The sequence below is a fragment of the Suricata suricatta genome, chromosome 5 (assembly GCF_006229205.1).
Source record: "Suricata suricatta isolate VVHF042 chromosome 5, meerkat_22Aug2017_6uvM2_HiC, whole genome shotgun sequence".
NCBI classification, from domain to species: Eukaryota; Metazoa; Chordata; class Mammalia; order Carnivora; family Herpestidae; genus Suricata; species Suricata suricatta.
The window spans coordinates 57332363-57342434 of record NC_043704.1 but is presented as its reverse complement, the minus strand read 5'-3'; positions in this window follow the sequence as shown (position 1 = coordinate 57342434).

Below are 10072 nucleotides of genomic sequence, written 5' to 3'. Positions count from 1 at the left end.
CCAGGCACCTATATTTCATCAATTTATATTTCAATATAATGTTTTATTTTATGAACATACCACAGCTTGTATGGGCATTTACTGCGGATAAACATTGGGGATGTTTTGATTTGGGGGCTATTAAAAATATATTATGGACTACTGCTTGAAACCAAGATGGAATAACAGGATGAGATGAATCTTTCCACCTGAAATAACAACAGAACTGGACAAGATATATAACTGTTTTCAAGATCCTGGAGATTCGGCGAAGGAGTGTGATTCCCGCAAGATGGGAAAACAGGAGATGGCCGCATGATCACCTTGGATTCCTGCCTTGAGAGTGTCCAGGCTGTGATACAGGAGCGGGATCCCCGGTGGACTCCCTGAGTCTGTAAGGGTGAGCATGGGACAGGAGAGAGGTACATAGGGAGAGAACTCTGAGAATCTTGAAGGTTCCTTTTGAGTACTCAGAAGAGCACTAATCAGCGCATGCATGCAAGTAAACTACCCGAGGCAGGAGGAACGAACCACCTGACTATATGGGGGGGGGGGGGCGGGCATTCCTGGTACTCACCCAGAGGAGGCACCTGATCCCTCCAGTTTGACTGGAAAATCTGATTCCTCGCATGTTACTAGGGTAGAGTATGTTGCTTTGGTCCCACCTAATGCATTTTAGAAGCAATTATATAATGTGCAGAACACAGCACAAAATGGAAATGCCAGATCCCATGTTCAAAACCATTAAGACGTTTGAACTGGTGAGAGTAGAGTGTTAAAGACTAGGACCTCTATACTCACTGGGCCCTGCACGATTGGTCAGGTCACACACGTGCTCAGGAAGCAGCCCTGTTTAAAAAGCTAGACCAGAAAGGATCAAACCGCTTCCAAGTAACTGTCTCTCAAGCCTTTGTAAATCATTGCTACTGCCTGCTTTCATATGATTCCAATTCTTCATGGGCATGATTATTTTTTATTGAATACTAGATAGTATATGTGAAAAATTGTAGGAATAATTTGCCAACTAGAATAATGGTATCTACATCCATAGAGAATATATGTTTTGTTTTTTGTTTTTTGTTTTGGCAGTCTGGGACAGTAGAAAGCTAAAATTTCCTTAACCTATTTTCAGGGATTGAGTTAATTCAGTGATGGCTTTAGTTACAGCAAGGCTGATCTACTGCTGGTTCATTCTTACTTCATGGGGAGTCCTTCATTGTTCCAACCCAAAGCTTGCAGCTTTTACGAGATCTTTACTTTTGCAGGTCCTGAAATCCAATCTTTTATTTTTATTTGTGTCCCCTTGGTCCTGTTAGTTCTGATCAGCTTATTAGCCTTTAGCTACCTCTTCTTGAATTAGCAGTTGCCCCTAGGGAAAACTTGGCCCCTCGTGACTAACCAAGGATGATTCTAAAAGTTACTGTAGTTGGAATGAAACATTAGCTTAATTTTTAAGAGGAAATGGCAGAATAAATTTCATGGTTTCCACTGAGTTAGGTGCTTTACAAATCTCATTTTTATAGTTTTAACAACCTTATCAGGTAGTGAGTAGCATCCTCGTTTCAGAAAGCTGGAATCCCTTTCTCAGGTTAAATAAGATACCCAGAGCCACACAGTGAGTGAGTGGTAGGGTCACCATTTAACCCTGGTCTTGCTAATGGCAAAGGCTGTCTTTTTTAAACTAGATTCTCTCATTTAACATGATGCAGATTGCAGATTTTACAAGTAATACTTATAGTGTTATGGAAACTGCTAGAACTAAATTTAAAAACTGTATTTAAATGGGTAAAATAGCTGACAGTGTCCATTGTGGTCTTCTGTAATGACACTCTATTTAAGGACTGATTTTAAAATGTATTCTAGTTGGTCAATTAGATGATAAAGATTTCTGCTTCTGTGTGGAGGTAGACTGAAGACTCAGTAGACGAGCCTTTTGCGGATCCTTTCCAAGGATACACACCTCCACGTGTGTGCACATGCTGGTGTCTGGTGGAGATCAGAAAAGAGGCAGGTGTCTTGGAATCATTTCAATCCATCTTTTTGCACTTATCCCCTGTGTTGGGTTGATCTGCTATCTGGAAATAGTAATAACCTGGCGATGCATTACACCTTTGTGCTGTGTTTGAAAGGCTTTGAAGGCCTTACTAAATCCCCGAGAGCTGTGGTTTTATCATAAACTCTGACATGAAATCCAATATGATCTTTTCACAAAAACTTGGCTGTACAATATTTATCATTTATAAATGGAAGCATATATAGCCAGGCTGGTTCCCTTTTACTTTTGAGCCAGTATTAGCATGTTACCACATCCCAAAGGAAAAAAAAATGCAAATACAATTTTAAAAGCACTGAAGGTGTTTACAAAACGCAGGTGGACCACTCATCACCCTGAAAACATGCCTGAAATTTCCCCTTAAGGATCCTTTTCTTTCTGGGGAGCCTAAGTGGCTCAGTCGGTTAAGCATCCAACTTCGACTCAGGTCATGATCTCCCGGTTCCATGGGTTCAAGCCCTCCATCGGGCTCTGTGCTGACAGCTCAGAGCCTGGAGCCTGCTTCAGATTCTGTGTCTCCCTCTCTCCCTGTTCCTCCCCCCACTTGTGCTCTGTGTTTCTCTGTCTCAAAAATAAATAAATTATTTAAAAAATGAGAGAAAAAAAGAACCTCTTTCTCTCCAAATTGCCACTCCTAAAGCTTTGTTTCTCTTAGTTTTCCCTTCCAGCCTCTCCTCTGGCCACTCTGGAATGGAAAGCTGAGGTCACCACTTGCCTGTGAGCAAGCTGAATGTAGCCCAAGGGTATTTGCGTCTTCATGGAGTGTTGAAAAATCCGAGTTAGTTGCCAATCTTTGAAAGTCAGAATATGTCATGTTAAAATCCAGATACCTCTGATTCCCTTGGCAAACCAGAAGATCTGGTGATCTGAGACTTTCTTCCCATATGGCACTTTTCACTCGATGCTTTAAAATGGTAAGCAGTCCCCGTGTAGGCCGTTCGGAGACCCTGAAATTGGCAGCTTCTGTCAGAAAGAGGGCCAGGCTGGATTTCGCTTCTTTCACTTGCATCCGTCTCACTCAACTATATATACACATGAGCTACTCAGGGGTTTATATTTCTTAAAAGGCCGAGAGAGGGCATGTTTAAGTACTTATAATTTAAATGTTTCCATCACATAAAAGCTAACAAAAAGTGTGAGTGTCTGCCCTTTATAATCTATGTGATAGCGGAGGACTTGGGCTGGGGCCTCTGTCCTCTCTCTCATAGATCGGTGCATCGATTAGTACTCCCTGGGCGAGCTAGGGCAGGGCTCCCTGAAACGGGGAGAGGCAGGCTTGACCCTTGGTTGTTTTCTGTCTAAATCTGTTTAACATCCTCTCTCATGATGTGAAATTCTCCCTCATTGGCGCTGACCTTTTTCACACCCTTATGTATAGGTAACATCAAGACCTCAATGCTTCTGGAAGGTCCCTGCAAAGGAGAATTTTCCTATGTTTGCCCTCCACATAATGTACTGATTTGCTCTGAAGTTCAGCATATCATTTTCTCTCCACAGTTATGCTTCTGCTACCTTTTGCCAATTATGTATTTGACGGTGACTTTTTTTTTTTGAAACAACAGAGAAGTCAAACTGAGACCCAACTGTTGATGAAGAAGAAAGAAGCAAAGAACTATAGGCACTTGCCTGGGCCCTTGATAGGTGAATGGATGTTCTAAGTTAGGAAAAAGGGAATAAAAGGAGCCGGGGAAAGATAGCAGAATACAAAACATGTGTGCACATGATTTCCAGCATTTGGGGCTCAGAGATAAACAGCAAAACCCAAGAATTTTTAAGGTTTGGAATCTTGTGGATATTTATTTATCAAGCTGCCAGAAGTTAGTGGCTCCTAGATGAGAGCTCTGTTTTGTTTTACAGAATTTGATCTCCTAGGCAACTATCTAATTACATTCACAATTCCCCACATTGCCTAATTTTAAGGTATTTACAAATTTAGAAGCATTACTCTAGGATAGGTGTTTAGATTTAGCAATTTAAATTTATACCAAATTTATTAAAATATAGCAAGCACTTGCTCCCTGAACCATTATGATCTTGATCTATAATCTGTTTTATTTTTTTTAATTTTAAAAGATCGTTGTAAAATACACATAACAGAGTACACCATCTTAGTCATTTTAAAATGTACAGTTCCCTGGGGTTAGGTACAATCACAATGTTATGCAACCAGTGTCAAGAATTTTTGGGGGGACAAGACTTTTAACCTTCATCAAAGGATGTGACATCTTTAAAATGAGTCAGTTTAAATATTAATTAACCTTTATTTTTTAAATTAAAAAAAATTTTTTAATGTTTGTTTTTTGAGAGAGAGACAGAGTGCAAGCAGGGAAGGGTTAAAGAGAAATGGAGACACAGAATCCAAAGCAGGCTCCAGACCCTGAGCCATCAGCACAGAGCCTGACGTGGGGCTTGAGCTCACAAACCATGAGATCATGACCTGAGCCAAAGTCAGACCCTTAACCAACAGAGCCACCCAGGCACCACTGAATATTAATTACCCTTTAAATGCAATAATAATAATGCCCTTCATAAAAGAGTTGACAAATTCTTTGTTATCTACCTCAGGGTATAATGTGATTTCTAGAATATGAAGTAGTGTTTCACTGCACAGTACACAACATAATATTAGTGAAATATCCTTTCAGCATGATTTATTCTAAACATACAAAGTGATGAGGACAAATTCATTGGATTCACAAATTCCTTTAAAACCAGTGTTTATCTTCCCTTTGGCATCTTTCCAGTCTCCTGTAGGCTGAAGACATACTTCCCTCTGCGTGTGATTCCTGAAGAATTTTGAGAAAACCTAGATGCACTGATGGTGTCTTCCAACAACAGGTCTTTGTTTGTTTGTTTTTAAGTCAGCTCTACACCCACGGTGGGGCTTGAACTCAACACCTAGATCCAGTCAAGTGCTCTATGGAGCTAGCTGGGAACCCCAGGGGGTTTTCTTTTGCTGCTTTTGGCTTCCTTTACCAGAAACCCAGCTTAGTTGGTTCTTTTCCCTTTTCCTAATTCTTTTTTATTTTAATCTAGCTACTTAATTCTGATATTCTGCAGTCATTTCTTATTCTTTTTCTTTTCTTGATTTTCCTATTCAGATATGATACTTCTTTTCTTTGGATTTTGTCCCCTCCTTTCTTCCCTTTTTACCATTCATTTTTTTTCACTCATTTATTTATACTAATTACTTGTTTATTTTTACTTTTGTGTGTGTACAAAAAACTAACTGCTGTGTGTGCTGTCCCAGGAATTTTTATTAGCCATAGCAAGATATAACCTTGAGGGTCAGAAAGGAACTGTGTATGATCAAAGTGTCCCCACCTGCACGGCCTCTGCCCACAAGGAAGAAGGGTCCTGGGTCCCCCGGTTCTTCCCCTTCCAAGGATCACCTTCCTCTGGCGGGCCTTGGTATGCCCACACTAGCTCCAGTGTGCCTTCCATGATTGTTTTCTGTTCTCTGTCCTGTGCAGCTCTAAGGATGCACTTGGTTCTCACTGCCATTAATTCAAGACTGTTGAGTGTTGCTGGCCTTTAGAGAAGGTAGAGGATATGGCAGTAATTACAGAAAGGTCAACACATATCTTCACCTTTGTGTTAGACATAAATTTACCTGGAAGTGTTATCAGCCTTTCTCCATTGGTGGGAACTTTTTTCTCACTAGCAGTGTTTCTTCTCAAGTCCTGAGCTCCCTTATTGATGTTCAGACTTTGTTTCCTGGGATTCTTCATCAAGATATTTTAAAATTCTAAATTTGTCTAAGCTACTTTAAATTCAAAGAATGTAAATGTATTATCAACATAATGATACCTTCCTACTTTTGTATCAATAGGAAAACTCTATGTTCATAATTTACAGAGTAAAATTAAACTTTATAAGATTTCAACTCAGTATTCCAGGACAGAGAGATTTTATTTCATCAATGATTTTGAATAAATCACTTAATTTTCTACTCTAAGAAAAATGATGTTGTCAGTTTTAATCATCAGAATAAAGTTAGAATTTTAAATTTTATTTATTTATTTATTTAATGCTTATTTATTTTTGAGGCAGAAAGAGAATAAGGAGGGGCAGAGAGAGAGGGAGAGAGAGAATCCTAAGCAGGCTCTGCACTGTCAGCCCAGAGCCCAATGCAAGGCTCCAGCTTATGAGTTGGGAGATCATGACCTAAGCCAAAATCAAGAGTCTGATATTTAACCAACTGAGCCACGCAGGTACCCCAATTTTTTATTATCTTAAATTCTATAGTGTAACCATGAATCCAACTGGCTAAAAATATAACTTTAGTTCTGGTTTCAGTATTCCAAAATAGCTCAATTTCATTTAAAAAAATTTTATGGTCATAAAGACATTAAGCAGTATTATTTAAAAATCCAAAATGTATCCATCATACTAAGAAAGCCATTCCATATTCATATGCAGTTTGATTTAGTTATCCTGACTGCTTGTTTTCTACTTTTAAAATTATTTTATTGTAAGCATTTATACAGATGATGCAGTTAATACAATTATTATAATGGGTATATGGTATTCTATTGCAAAGTATCATTATTCATTTAGCAATTCCTTTGTTGAACATGTAAATGGCTTCCAATATTTTGCTCTTTTAAATAATGCTAAGATGAATAACTTATCACATTACTTAATAAATATTTATTGAGTACCTACTATATCCTAGGCACTATTTTAAGCAATATAATATAGACAACAACAGATAAAAATTCCTGCCCTCATGGACCTTATATCCTTGGGAAAGAACACAGGAAATAAATTAAATGAACAGATTATGTTGTAAACTTGAAAGTGATGAGTGCATTGAAGGAAAATAAAGCAGGGAGGAGGCTGGACACTGCAGAGGGTGGCAGATGTCATAGTAGCATGGTTTAAGAGGCCTGGTGAGAAGGTGACATTTGAACAAAGACTTGAAAAGGTGAGAGAAACTTCTGGGATATCTGGCCTTGGGGTGGAAACATGCCTCACGTAGTTGTGGTCCCAGGAAGAATAAACAGTCCCCGTGAATGGAACAGTGGTAGAAAAGATCAGACAAGTAACAGAGTCCAGATCTTACATGACTTTGACAAATTCAGTGAGGCCTCTGACCTTCTTTCACTCTAGATGAAGAAGGAAGCTATTGGAGAGTTTTAAACAGAGAAATGATATGGACTGACTTGTTAGCAGAATGTGTTCTATGGGGTAAGAATAAAGGCAGGGAAATCAGTTAGGAAGCTGTTCCAATAATGCAGTTAAGAGATGACAGAGCCTTGGACCATGGTGTAGCTAAGATGTTTATGGGAAGTAGTCGAATTCCACATATTATTTTATTTTTTTAAAGTTCATTTATTTATTTTGAGAGAGAGAGAGAGCTAGTGAGCACCAGTGGGGTCCAGGGAGAAAGAGAGGGAAAGAGAGAATCCCAAGCAAGCTCCATGCTTGCAGCACAGAGCTCAATCCCATGAACCATGATATCGTGACTTCAGCCTAAACCAAGAGTCCAACACTTAACTGACTGAGTCACCCAGGTGCCCCCACATAGATTTTTAATGTTGAGCTTGCAGGATATTTACAATACAAATGTATACTTCCTAAACATGTAGTGTTACATCCCCCCCCAAAATTTGCTAGTACTTTAAAACTATTCCCAAGTTTACATTCACTTCCATTAACTAACAAATCTGAACATTCTCCCACATAGTTGTTAATATTATCTCTTGGATTGGTGGTCTCTTCCATCTTATTTGACTCAATTAGCTAATTTTGCAGACATTCTAATATATTTCAGATCTTTTCTGTCTTCTTTCATAATTGAGACATTATTGGTCATTCTAAAGATCAGTACACAAACATTTCAATTTGTACACAATTTTTAACATATGTGCTGACTACCTAAAAAACCATGCAGCTGTGACTCTTTCCTAAACAGTTATTCATGACTTTCTATTTACTTTTTATTATTTATTTATTTATTTATTTATTTATTTATTTATTTTGAGAGAAAGTTGGAGAGCATCAGCAGGGGAGAGGCAGAGTGAGAGAGAGAGGATCTTAAGCAGGCTCTGGGCTCAGCAAGGAGCTGACTCAGGGCCTGATCTCAGGACCTTGGGATCATGATCTGAGCTGAAATCAAGAGTTGGATGCTGACTGAGCCACCCAGATGCCTCTCTTTGTGACTTTCTAACTTAAAATACGGAGGCAAATCTTCCTTGACAGGGTATTAAGTACCAATACCTTCAAGTGTTGATACACTGTGATATCATAAGTCCCACCAATTCACAAATTATTATCATTTACATTACATATTCAGAATTTCAATCTTTCACAGCACATTAACAAAGTTACTATGAAAAGCAGACCGCCAATCAGAGTCCACAAAATTTTGACATGGAGACCCAAGATCAAGGAAGAGGGCTTTTCTGTTTTGTTTCGTTTTTGTTGTTGTTTTTTGTTTGTTTGTTTGTTTGTTTTGTTTTTTGTTTTTTAGGGAACAATCTACCAAAAACAATACAAGAATAAAAACAATTTAAAATATTCAAGACATATTAAATGTACAACTGAACTGTCATTTAGTATGCTTTGTATTACAGGATAAAAACTACTTCCATCTATGGATTATTAAGCTGACATCCAAGACCATAAAAACCTCTGGTTCAATATCCTACATTTTCTGGTTGCATCACAAAGTAAACAACAAGCATATGATTTCACTTCTTCAAAAATAAAGCATTCACATTTAAAAAACTGGATGACATGGGATTCTCTACTTCTTAAGAATGTTTCTAGAGCCGCTAAAAACTTGCATTTACAAAACGGTTGGTAAAAATATTCCTGAGGTAGAAACCATTGATAAGACACGGTGTATGACATAAGTCAGACTTGGCTTCTTTCCTGCTTCATCGGAGGCTGGACTTTCCTTTTTAGCTTCTGGGTTGTCTGCAGATAAGTCTTTTTTAGTTTGTTGTTCGCCATTTCCATCTATTTTCCTTCCACTCCCCTTTTCCTCTTTGTTTGCACTTTTTTGTCTGAAGTTTCATCCTTTCCTGCTGCCTCTTTGGCTTCATTTCCATTTTTCCAGAAGTAGGTACTGACAACTGCATGGATTCCCTCTTGGCCTCCTCCTTTGCTGCCTCCTGTTGGAGTGGATCTCCTTTTTGGAGGCCCAGTGGGGGATGTGGTAGATGTATGGGGGCGCCTGGCCACTATCTCTCTCCCAGCCCCAGAAGATCTTTCTATACTAAAATAATGAAACACATTCTACTTATAACACTTAGAAGCTTTTACTTGTTACTTGTCTTTGTTTCTCTTTTTTCAAACTATGCTACAAAATAACTATGCAGTGCTGTAAAACTGATCAGCTAACCAAAACTACACAAAGTACCATTTCAGTTTTGGTGTGCATTGAGCAAGAAAATTAACATGATATATTATCTTTTTTTATTCTAAAATGATATTCCCAGAAGGGGAGGATCAGAAGCCCTGGATCCCAGCCGCCACCGCCGTGGCTGGTGTTCTTCGGCTCCATCCATCATCACTGGCATGTGGTCCTGATGCTGGAGGGGGCCTGACCCTGCCTACAGAAACTCGCCATCTACACCGGCTACTCTGGGTAATTTTCAACTGAATCCTGCTGCCTAATTCCTTGTCTTCTCACATCTCACATTGTTTCAAGCAATCTTAAAGATATTTTCCATGTACAGTGTTTACAAATGCCAGCTTCCTTTCAGGGCCATTTAGTTCTTGTATGAGTTTCCTAATACTGCTGTAAAAAAGCACCACAGACTGGGTGACATAAAACAACAGAAATGTCTTCTCTTACAGTTCTGGAAGCTAGAGGTCTGAAATCAAGATGCCAGTAGGACCATGCTCTCTTTCTGATGGCTCTCAAACAGATAGAGAATTGATTCCATGCCTTTTTCTTAGCTTCTGGTCCTGCAGGGATCTTTGGCTTGTAGATCTGCCATTCTAATATCTGCCTTTGTCATCACATGATATTCTCCCTGTGTGTCTTCGCATCATCCTCCCTCTATGTTTGTCTCTGGAATCCTT